This window comes from Podarcis erhardii (assembly GCF_964252035.2).
Source record: "Podarcis erhardii genome assembly, chromosome: 2".
Lineage (NCBI taxonomy): Eukaryota > Metazoa > Chordata > Lepidosauria > Squamata > Lacertidae > Podarcis > Podarcis erhardii.
Window position 1 is genome coordinate 53,004,806 of NC_138498.1, and position 12,577 is coordinate 53,017,382.

The following is a 12,577-nucleotide window of genomic DNA, read 5'->3' on the forward strand; positions in this document are numbered from 1 at the left end:
CTAGGAAGGACCACAGCACAATGCATGAGAAGCACAGGTGTAAATTTGGCTACTTTCTCTCATACACAGTTGGTGAGGAGCAGGCATTGCTGGAGAGGTCAAATAACTGTGAGAGCTATGAAAACCCAGATTAACCTCCCTAAATATGTGGATCATATAACTCATATTGTCGGGTTTCCCCCTCTCTGAAAACACGAAGTGTCATATTTTCTTTGCAATGCTTTAAGCCAGAGCTACATATGTGAGAATGCTCACATATAGATATGGCAGGCTCAAACATATGGTCGCTGTGGATGAGATTTCGAAATCCCCAGGATCTCAGTGTTGTAATTCAAATCCATTTGTCTTGGGGATCAGTCTAATTTTAGAGGCTCTCCAGGGCAGCATTCGATCTTGCAGGTGTCAGGAAGACCGCTCCTACTTCTGTCTGAGTTGTGTCAGGCTCCGTGAACCAAGTAGCCTTTTCTTCTTTAGGTTCACTAAAACAATACCTTCCACTTGCATCAAAGTGCATCTTGCACTATTATATGAGGGTGGCACAGGTGTGGCAAGGAATTCAGAGATGCTGATGCCTCATACCTTTTTGTTCCTTCTTTGGGTAACTAGGCATGATTCAACATTTCATTGCACAGCACATTCCCCTCATTCTGACACTGGTGTTGTGAGAGGGAGTGGGGGAAATACAGCACAATGGTGAGGCATCCTGTCTTATATTAAATACTCTTTCCTCAATTATTATTATTATTAAACCTGGCCTTCTCCAAAATACTCTTAAGTACTTCCACCCCAGTATTAAATTACTATCCATTCACCGGCGAGTACACAAAGATTGTTGCATGCAGTTGACATGCACATATATAGTCTGCTGCCAGATGTGAGGACCTGTGGATTAGGCTACTAATCCCAACTCTGACACTAGAAGAGGGATAGAATGTGATCCATTTGGCACCCACTCCTAGAACCATAAACATGTAAACAATGTGAGAAGAAAGCAGCAGCTCTTTCCGAGTTCCTTTCTGTCCAAATCCCTGATGCAAGAAAGCTGCAGATACACACACAAAACCAGTGTGGATCAGTGAGGATCCACTGCCAGAGAGCTATCAATGCTCCCAAAGTGGTAGAAGAGAAGGAAGCAAGAAAAGAAAAGAAATCACCTGTTACCTTCTCATTGTGACTTACAAAACAAGCGGGAGAGGAATAGGAGGAGCTTAAGGTGATTTCCCCAAGAGCACAACACAAATTCCCATCAACTATGCTCATGTTTGTGGATTTCGCCTATCAGTTGTGACCATTCAAAGAGGAATGGAGAAACTGTGGTCCTCTGGTTGCTGTTAGGCTCTAATTCCCATCAGCCCCAGCCAGCATGGCCGGTGGTCAGGGATGATGGGAGTTGTAGCCCAACAACATCCGGAGGACCACATGTTTCCTACCCCAGTATGAGGGCATACAAACTTTAGAAAGCTTCTTTTGAACAACAGCTGCAAGCTGATACTGCCTGTGCCTGCTCCTTCTTTAGACTTTCAAGAATAAAAACAGCCACAATACTTAGGTTAGATTGACATTAGTTGGTCCGCATGTGCTTATATTTACAAGAACTGGCTGCCCCAGAGCACAGATTTCTCAGTAAAACGATGTCACATCTTAATTTTCCATTCCATGCATTCCACAGAGTCTGCAATGCAGTAGAACTAATGGAGAGAGAAGTGCATGAAGCCAGTAATTGAATCCATTCTGCACCAGGCACAGCACACCTGGTCTGGTAACTCAGTAGCTAAAAATGCATTTCATCTGCAGAATCTAGGCCAAACCAATATTAGTGTGAATCAGTAATTTACTTAATTAATTATTGTCTTTGTTATTCACACAACTGGCCTGTAGTCCGTGTTGTGAATCTTGTTTTTCTTTCCCCTCAAAAAGTCTGACATCCTTATAATCAGTGTGGTGATTTTTGTGTGTGTACAGTTATAAGACTCCGCAGATCTCTACCATCATACAGCCATCCTATAACCTGTTTTTCTTTTAAAAGGTTCAAAGGACATGAAAACTTGAAGTAATGGCTTCCAAAGTCACATTTGCGTTTCTTTACCACCCATCTCACAACTTCTCTAGACTGCAAAACACACCCTGGAAAATACCTATTGCATTGTATTGCATTTTTATGAATTTGTGAATCACTTGTCACATAAGTTCATTTAGAATCATACAGTAAAACAATTAAAGGAGGGTATGGAGTGATGCGACCCCCGAGCCAAGGATATAAGTAACTATATAGCCTTTAGAAGAGATCTGGAAGCAGCCCTATATAGGGAAGTTTTTAAATGTTTAATTTTTTTTATTATGTTTTTCTATATGTTGGAAGCCACCCAGAGTGGCTGAGGCAACCCAGAAAGATGGGTGGGGTATAAAAATAAAAAAGGTGGTTGTTGTTGAATAGGACATTCCTATTATCATTGGAGAAATGTTGGAGGGTATGCATCAATCATCCCAAACATCATCCCAAACTTTCGGATCATATTATCCATAACTTCAAAAAAGAAGCGTCTTTGTTGCACTACAGCAGCAGAGTGCTTGAATCCACATTTTATTTTTCCAATATGCCCTTGAAACCCTTCCTGCAAAATAGTGATAGCCTGCTGGTGAGGTTTCTTTAGGCATCTATTCCTGCAAAACCAGGCTAAATGCTGCTAAGTGCCTATAAATGGTTAATGAAATTCCTCTACCGCGTATGATTCCCACATGTGGCTATTGCATCCCTTCTCTCCAGATGTGATGAGTGATAGGGAAGCATGCAGTGGGAAACTAAGCAAAAGATCCAGATAAGGGAGATAAGAGGTAGCATGAAATTGACCTCTGCTGCCCCGAGAGTGCAAGAGGAGATGTGAGCAGGTGGCTTTCGCGGAGGAGAATGGCTTGCATTGAACACCAGAAGGCTAAAGCCTGCCTGAGCCTCAGAGGATAGCATTTAACTCCATGGAGCCTCTTGTAAACCTGGTTCCTGGCTTCAGACTACAGTTCAAGTATCCTTTTGGAATATTTGCACATCTGCAAATAATGAATGTTAGCAATCACATATTCTCTCTCTCTCTCTCTCTCTCTCTCTCTCTCTCTCTCTCACACACACACACACACACACACGGAAAATAGCACTTTTAGCAGGGTTGGCACAAAGCAAAACCCAACAGAGCTTAGTCTAGAGCACAAGATTACCGCAGTGCAGTGGTTACTTCTAATTAACTTTTTTGAAATTTCCAAAAATGATTCTAACACACACATACCCCGCCCCGTATGTAGCCTTTACCGCAGCAAAGATCCCAGTGAAATGGCTCTTTAGTGTGCAGAGAGCAAAATCCAAATACAGTGGTACCTCGGATTAAGCACTTAATTCTTTCCGGAGGTCTGTTCTTATCCTGAAACTGTTCTTAACCTGAAGCACCACTTTAGCTAATGGGGCCTCCTGCTGCTGCCACGCCGCCGGAGCAAGATTTCTGTTCTTATCCTGAAGCAAAGTTCTTAACCTGAAGCACTATTTCTGGGTTAGTGGAATCTGTAACCTAAAGCGTATGTAACCTGAAGCGTATGTAACCTAAGGTACCACTGTAAATAGTCCAGATCTTCAAAGGCGCTGTGCCAATTAAGACCAAAAGAACCCAGCTTTCATTTGAGCAGATATCAGATTTTGCACGCACTTGCTGCTTCTGACCATTTAGTTCTGTGGTCAGAAAAGTCAGTGTGCTGTGTTAATGCTATTTGAAAAATGAATTTGGTCTTGAGACAGGGACCAAGTACCTTCATTCATTCATTGATAACTTCTAGATGAGAAGTGCTCTATGTGGGGCTGCCTTTGAAGATGCTGCGAAAACCTATGCAGGAGCAGAAAGTAGTGGCATGACTATATTTGTGAGCTAATATATGCCATCTGTTTGGAAGCACTGAGATTGGTTTTTGGTCTTTTTCAACCCAACTCAGAGTTCTGGTTCTTACCTTCAAGGGCCTAAACAGCCAGTGCCACCTCCTGAAGGCACACTTAAGATCTGAGGAGGCTCTGCTCTGGATACTATCTTGTGGGGGTAGGGGCTCGATTAGCCTTCAAAAGGTGGCTGCCCCAAAATTATAAAACACCCTCCCGCTGGAAGCCTGAACAACACCCTTCATGCTGGCTTTCCATGGACAAGTTGACCTTTGAAAACTGATCAGTGATCTGCACTGTTTCGCTGTGTTTATTGCTGTGCTGTTGCTTTCCCTTTGTGTAATATTGTTATTGTGATTTCCCTTGTTATAAAAGGAAAGTTTGTCAAATAGTAGTATAGATATATTTAAAGAAACAGAATCTCTGTGTATTCTGGCAAACCATTATTTGCTAGCTTCTCATGCCAGGATAGTACTTCCCAAACTATAAAGATGCATGGTGCTTTGTTATATGGCGCTAGATTAGTTTGCGCATGTGTGTGCATGCACATGCATGTATTAGGAATGGGCGAATCTGAAAAAGTCCATTCCTCCCAGTTTCTAATTTTTCCAGTTTTAAGTTCAGCTTTCCAGACTTCCATATTAGTGTGTGAATGTTTCTTTTAAAAAGACCTCCTGAAAATTCACCAGCATTTCAGTGCCAATTTATTCTAAATTTTTTTACAAAGCAATTCCCCCAAATTTGATGCTTTTTTGTATGTTATTTTCAGTAATATAGGCTTCATATGCACACTCTACCCCGGTACATGCATTTTTGTACACATTATTTGGATGAGGAACTGCACTGCAAAATTCAGAGATGCACAAATTTTGAAGGATGGCTGGTTTTAGCTGGCGTATTGTTGTGGAAAGTGTATTATTTGAGAAGTTTGCCTTTAAATGCAAACGGAATTAATTTTTTTCCTCCCACCCTCCTAGTACGTGTGTAAACAACATGCATGCAATGCTTGAGCAGCAGCCCAGGAACCCTTTGTCCAATCTTATCCTGATAATGAGGGTTGAGGTTGTGCTTTGTTGCTTTCAAATATGACTTTTTCCAGCCTAGTATCACTAGTAACCTCTTGCTGATGTGCCTTGTGGCATTTAAATTCATCCACCCATGTATGGCTTTCACACCCATACACAGTGGAGAGTGATTTATGGGAGTAAGCAATGGAGCCCGAAGGCCAAATTACCTTTTGCATATTTTGCTTCCCTTAATTTACCCACCCCAGGATCTGTTTGCACAATCCATTTAATCCCCACCACTGTGGCGCAACCCTGTTTTGGTGCAACGGGTTCATGCACAGAGACATGCCAAGGCTTAATCAACAATCAGAGATGTAAAGGAACATTCAAAGTGCTATTTGGCGCCATTATTGCTGCTGCTCCAGCAATGTCCTTTTGCTCCCAGAGTACAACCTTATATTATGCAAGTTTTGTTTTTGTGTTCAGTGAAGAGTGTAATTGTCCCTTGTTTGACATGGAGTACCAGGAATGTTCAAAGACCAAATGGAGGCACAGGGAGGGAGAACCACCCTAAAATGAGCAGGTAAGTGGCCTGTTTAGACAAGGTTCATGCTGATGTTAGTTTCTGTTTATATTGTGTAACCACTTCTAATACAGACCATTCCAAGTCCTTGTTCCTGCTATGAAGATGGCCAATAAGATGACTAGGGTCTCTTAATAAACATTTAGGATTTGTTTCCATTCCTAGTACTCTGTGACTATGGAGAGAATATTGTTATGCACAGCCAGTGCTATTTTTCTAGAAAAATAGGTACCAGAACTCACCATGAACACCTCTCTCATTCTCTTAGAACAGCAATGGTGCCCACCTGAGAGGTGCTGGAACTGAGTTCCTGTGAGTTCCAGCAGAACCCCCCCCCCCCGGTGCACAGCCCAATCTCTGTGTGGTGAGAAACTTTAGGGGTGCCAGCACATTGCTTGGGTTCAGTTTCCTTGGGATATACTGGAGACTTTATCATATATGAGTTTATTTACACATACAGTGGAAACTTGGTTCTCAAACTTAATCTGTTACGGGAGTCTGATTCCCGAAACATTTGAAGACCAAGGCGCGGCTTCCAATTGGCTGCAGGAGCTTCCTGCACTCAAGTGGAAGTTGCATCAGATGTTTGGCTTCCCAAAAACATTCAAAAACTGGAACACTTACTTCTGGGTTTATGGTGTTTGAGAGCTGATTTGTTCATCAACTAAGCAGTTCGAGAACCAAAGTTCCACTGTATATACAACCTGAGCAGAAGATGGAAAGGGTCACATGAACACATGAACTCTACAACAGAACTTGCTTCTAGAAGTTGCTTTCCTATTAGGTTTCTTGTGGGGTCTCCAAAGTCATAGCTTTGGTTTCAGCACAGAACACAAGTCAAAGGCTTGACCACACTGGAGCAAAAGGTGGGTTCACACCTGCCTGCCTTTGTCACTGGAGCACAAACAACTAGCAAAGTATTATGCTGCAGGTTAAAGCGATTTGAACATCAAACTGTAAAAACTAAATTACATATTGCTCAAATCACATGTATTCTCCAGGTCTCTTTCTCATCACCTCATTCCCCCCCCCCCCAATAACCATGAAAGCTGCAATCTGAAGTGGAAGATCAGTGCAGAAAAGACAGCCAGCTTATAAAAAGTGGGAGGGGGGGAAACAACAGAGATAAAACAGTTTTGGATTTTTTGGATTTGATATCCCGCTTTATCACTACCTGAAGGAGTCTCAAAGTGGCTTACATTCTCCTTTCCCTTCCTCCCCCACAACAAACACTCTGTGAGGTGAGACTGAGAGACTTCAGAGAAGTGTGACTAGCCCAAGGTCACCCAGCAGCTGCATGTGGAGGAGACGCAAACCCGGTTCACCAGATTACGAGTCCACCGCTCTTAACCACTACACCACACTGGCACACTGGAGACATAACTGAGCATCATATGTTAAACTTTGGTACATAAATCTGTATACACTTACTTGGGAGTCAGCCTCATTGAACTGAGCAGAATGTAGTTCTAAAGTAAATAAGCTTAGGACTGGGCTGTGATTTATTCAAAGGAAGTGCAGCATGCTTAGGACTTTTCTAAAGAGGCAACTTTCTCAAATCCATTTTTAGATATGGAGCATTATCACTTAACAAGCAAGGTTGCTTATTTGTGGAAGTGATGCTGATATGTTTGTCAGCAGAGTGTGCTGGAGAGAGCAGATGGGGGAAACACAACGAGTGTTGGTCAGATAGAGATGGGTGTTGAGAGTTGCTTAAATTTAGGCATTTTTTTCTTAGAATCATAGAATTGTATTCTTTTGGTAAAGGAGAGTCAGTGAATACATTCATCTCCAGTGATCTGATTTTTCCATTCTTTGTGCTTAAACCTCCCTTGCAAGGACGTATGGCAAAGTTCCAGTTGATTTTTTAATTTATTTTTTATTTTTTACTTAGGGAATATTATTGCAAAGGAAAACAAGCTGGACCATGATACAACTGCCATGACTGTCCATGCTGCCATCTGAGAGGTACCTGTCTGCTGACAGTTTCCAGGCAGCCTCAGTACTTCCAAAACTGTAACGACTGGCTGCTACTTAAACTGTGAAACTCTTTATTAAATGTTCAGAGTCTTTCGAAATTAGTTAGGGATTTATGGGACTCAGATCATGTCACCTGTTTATTTGCACACCGCAAGAGTGGCCACAGAGTTTGGCAGCAAAAGCTCCATTTGCTCACTTCTTCAGCAAGCAGGTGACGCTAATAGAAAGAAAGAAACCTCAGGTTCCAGTGTGCTAGAGCCTCTTTACTTGGGTTTTGGCTGGCACAAGGCACTGTGTGCCAGAATCTGGATATCTACTTTGGGCCGTCTTTCTGCATTACAAATGCTTTGAGGTGTGATGTAGATGTTTCTCTGGCACCTTTATCTTAAAAATTTGACACTGTCATCCTACCCAATGAGAAGCTGGCTGGCAGATGATCATGTGTGGCGGCCCAGCAATCTGAATGTTGGAGTGTAGTCATATCAACGTTTTCTTTTTCTTAAAATTGCAGGTACATAGAGTCCTGTCGATGTCTAAACTAAACACAAGCATCACACACACACCAAACAACGGAGCAAGTGGGACCAGCTGAGCTTAAAATTGTAATTACTTGTGCAGGCCCACAAGCAAGAGAGGCCAAGCTTGAAAAAGCGAGTGCTGTGAGTCTGAGGGAATATCGGTGAATTTCATAGTGACGCAGTGAGGACCTCTCATTAAGTGGGACCTGCAACAAAACACTGCACTGCGGAGAGTGCTCCTGTTCCCATTCAGGCTTCCAGCCAACTCCCTGTGATCTCCCCAATACTCCATTCTCTCTCCTCCATTTTCCTTTATTTTCCAACCAGTAGTCAGCACTCTGAACAGGATCATTCTCCACATTGTTGTTTTTGGGGTGTTTTGTTCCCTTTAGTTTTCTTTTTTGAAACATGATCTGCCGCCCCCCTGAAAAATTTCCTTCTTGTCCTTTGTCTTCCCTAATGTCACCCTCATTTTATCTCCTTTTTTTTTTTGCTTTGTCCCTCCTCTTCCCTCAGTGAGTACCGCATTTTTCGCTCCATAAGATGCACCTGACCATAAGACGCACCTAGTTTTCAGAGGAAAACAAGAAAAAAAATATTTTGAACTCAACAGTGGGTGTATAATTTTTGCGGTTCATGCTGTGACCACAGACATGTGATCTGATGGTGAATTTGGGGTGACCCAATGCAAAAATCCTGAGGATCCATGGGCTTTTACCTCCCTCCTCCCAGACAGCCTCCACTAGCGTCCCTTATCTCTCTTCTGATCCCACTGATCAGCTGTTTCCTTTCTACACACCCTTTCCTCTTGTTTGCCTTAGTGTAGTATCTTTTCCTTAGATGGAACAGTTTTTTGCTCCTCATTTTCTTCTAATTTCTCTCCTTATGGCTTTAGTCTTCCTGTTTCCCCCCTTTGCAAGTTTGCTGCCTTTACCTCCCCCGTCCCAGGCAGCCTCCTTTATCTCTAGCGTCCCTTATCTCACTCCCCGGTCGCAAACAATCAGCAGTTTTGTTTCAACACCCACTTTCCTCACCCACATGATCTGCTTTTTGCCCCTGGCAATTCAGCTCCAGGGACCACGCATTTATTCCACAAGACGCACAAACATTTCCCCTTACTTTTTAGGAAGAAAAAAGTGTGTCTTATGGAGCGAAAAATACGGTACTTTCCCCGTCTTTCCCCCTCCACAGGCCAGATGCACTCACTTGTTTTGAGTGAGTGGAGCAGCTTCGCATTTCCAGATTCAATCTTTGCTTTGGTTCCTTCCTTCTGCACAACACAAATGCAAGGAATTTCCATTTTCTGGTTTTTGGTGTGTATGTACTCCCTTCCTTCCACAACTGCTGGTGTTGGTAGACCAGTCATGCCAGAGGCTATGAAGAAGGCTGCCCTCTAACACCAAACAGGAGTGCTTTCTGGGGAGATAGTTACAATGAGAAGCAAAGATAATATCCAGCTTACCTGTCCCTCCCTAGAGACCAAAGTAATTTGTTTTTCTCAGCCAAATTCCTCTCTCTCTCTCACACACACACAGTATGAACTAAGTAGCTAGGTATGTGAGAGCTTAGAATAACCCAATAGTTTTGGCACAAATACATGCAAAACCCTAACGATGGCATTTATTAATAAATAAAAGAAAGGATGAGGACAAATGGAAGAGGGAGAACGCTGCTTTGCAAAAATAACAAAAGATCACCTTTTAGTTCAACTCTATCTAGTCATAGCTACTTGCATGTAGCTCACCTCACATGTAGCAGCGTAGATGGTGAGTTGAGTGACTGAGACACAAAAAGACTGTGGACCACAGTCCACTTTAAAGAGTTTTGGACTCAGGTCTTGACTGACCGCTGGCATTATCCAGCCAATTGCAAAGCAGTCATGTAGCCAGGAAAATGCCTAGGTGCTTGGGGCTGAAACACTCAGGGTGACATTAGGCCAGAGAGGACCCATCCAGGTGAGGAACAGTCGCCTTTCCTCAGTTCCTGGATGTGGCTCCTGCATTATAGATGGAGGACTGAGTAATTTTAGAGGGACAGATTGGGGAGAGCAGAACAGAAAAGAACAGAGCAGAACAGAGCCATATATATTTAATTTATTTAAATGTTTATAAACAACACTTTCATAGGAAATATAGCAAGGCAGCACACAACATAAAAACATAATGCAAGAATGGCTGGTTAAAAAAACTTCAGTAACATGTCAATAAAAACTGGTTGTAAAATTTCTGTCTGAACAGTATGTTTTTAAAAATAAGTCTAAAAGAAAGCAAGGATGACTCCTGCTGGACATCTATTGGCAGGGAGTTCCACAGGGCAGGACCTGCCACATTAAAGACATGGACCCTGACTAAGCCTCAAGGGACCACTAAAAGTGCCTCACCAGGGACTGATGTGGAGAATAAGGAAGCCCTTATGTGCCAGCAGCCCTTATGTGCTTCAGTTATTTGGGGTTTTGTGAGTTAACCCAAGGATCTTGAACCTGTTTTAGTAGCAAATTAGCACCTAATTAGCAATTTTATCCCCTAAGGAATTATTTTCTCAATATTTCTTTTTTCTATTTCTGTAAACTTTGAGGTTCTGTGAACATTATGTCACATCGCTTGCTTTCCTGGGTGGTGCCATTTTGGTTTTGTAATGATTGGTGTGTGTGTGTGTGTGAGAGAGAGAGAGAGAGAGAGAGAGAGAGAAAGAAAGAAAGAAATATACTTTCTTAGCATCTCTCTAACTATCTAGTTCTTAGAGTACTGTAAAACTAGGAGTGAACTCTGTGTTCATAGAGCACTGATTTCTCCCATTCCCAGAAGGCTGATCCTGGCCCTTTGTCTGTATGGGTTTCTTCCTTTCGTTGACAGAAGTTTTTGCATGTCAGCCACACTCCCACACTGTACTTTGAAAGTATTTATAATAATCTCAAAGAGGAAACTACAATTTGGCATTCCCAATGCACTGAGGCAGAACAAGTTCACAGACCCATGCAATGCTCCTCTTCCGCTTTGTAGTTCATTGGATGCTCACGAAGGGCTTGTCCACACTTTCACCTGACCTGTAACTTGATTGTAGCAAGTAATGATTAATTCTCCCGGATCCAAGTGCTTTTCTCGTTGTTCCAATCTTACCTCCTGAATGGGAATTTATCAGATGCGCAGAAAATCCAAATGGGTATTTTGCTTCCCAAGCTTCAATTCCATGGGCAATATCAGATTTTTGCAAGGTGCAGCCATGGAACAATGAGAACAATGAGAAAGGGAGAATTAATTGGTACACAATATGATAAAAATACAGGTCAAGGGAAATTGTGGATGATCCATCAAGGTGTTGTGTGGTTTGAAGAGACCAAGCAGGCTTAAATGGACATGTAAATGGGCTGGGAAAACTATTGTGTAGTACGTTGTAGAACTGAAAATCTGCAAATTCTCCAACTTACTTTTGTGTGTATTTGAAATGCAATCCTACTGGTTAACCAGAAACTCTTCATTGGTCTGGTATCCGATCCAAACAAGTTACATGTGTGCACATGGGCTGTTTTTCTCTCAGAGCAAGCAAAGCTCTGGCTACCATGGAAGAGAAGGCATGGTTCAGTTTTAAAAGCAGTTTTTCCTTTTCTGCAGTGTGGAGGGTTCTCCTGTGAACGAGCATGACCTTTCTCTGAATCCTGGCCGCCTTGCGTCGCCAGTATTAAGTAAGCAAACAGCAAGGACTGGTATAAAAATGAGTTCCTCATTAAGATAGTAAAATGTAAGATTTGTTTTATTTGTTTTGTGGCTTGTTACCCTTCAGTTGTATTTTTCCTACTTTCTTTACAACCATAATGGCTAAGAAGCCCTTTTCTTTTTTCTTTTAAATGAAATTGGGTTAGTCATGATGACTCCGGGAACTGAGGTTTTCAGAGTGACGCCAAATATCACAATAAATGGCAAGGGTTGACTGCCCCTTTGTGAATCTGGATTTTAGCAAATCATTTTAATGTCAGTTTACTCACAGTTTTTTTGTTAGGCAAGCAGATTGTTGCGTAATGATCCCCCTGTCAAAGTTGCCACATAAGACAGTCTGCCATGCTGAACACATTAAGTGGGACGAAACGCTTTGACTAATAAAGGAGGTCATGCTGAGCAACAGCTGGCTGGCCCTCTTGCAATTTGAATATTTTTTTTAAAGACTCCAAAAGGAAAGTTTACATTTTTAGGAGAAAAGGGATCTGCAGCTGGCTCATCAGCATTTTAATATCACATCTCCAGTGAAGAAGTTGGAAGATGCTGGTTTGAAGTGTTTGTAGCTAAGAAAAAATACATAAATGACTCTGTGAAAAGGGAACTCAGTGGGTCTGTGTTTTTAAAGCTTAAAACAAAGTTAGATGTTATTTAGGACTGTATGTATGCAGTGCTTCATTATCACCACCATCAATGCAGTGCAACTTACTTCGGTGTAATGAATTTAAGATCAGGATGTAGGACTGCAATTAGAAAACTGCTGGTTTAGGGCAGGGGTGGGGTACATTTCTTTTTAGCCCAAAGCCCCATGCACTCACAGGTAATTTGCTGGGGGCCGTATACCTGTGGTGGGCTGGGCCAGATGCAAAGATTGG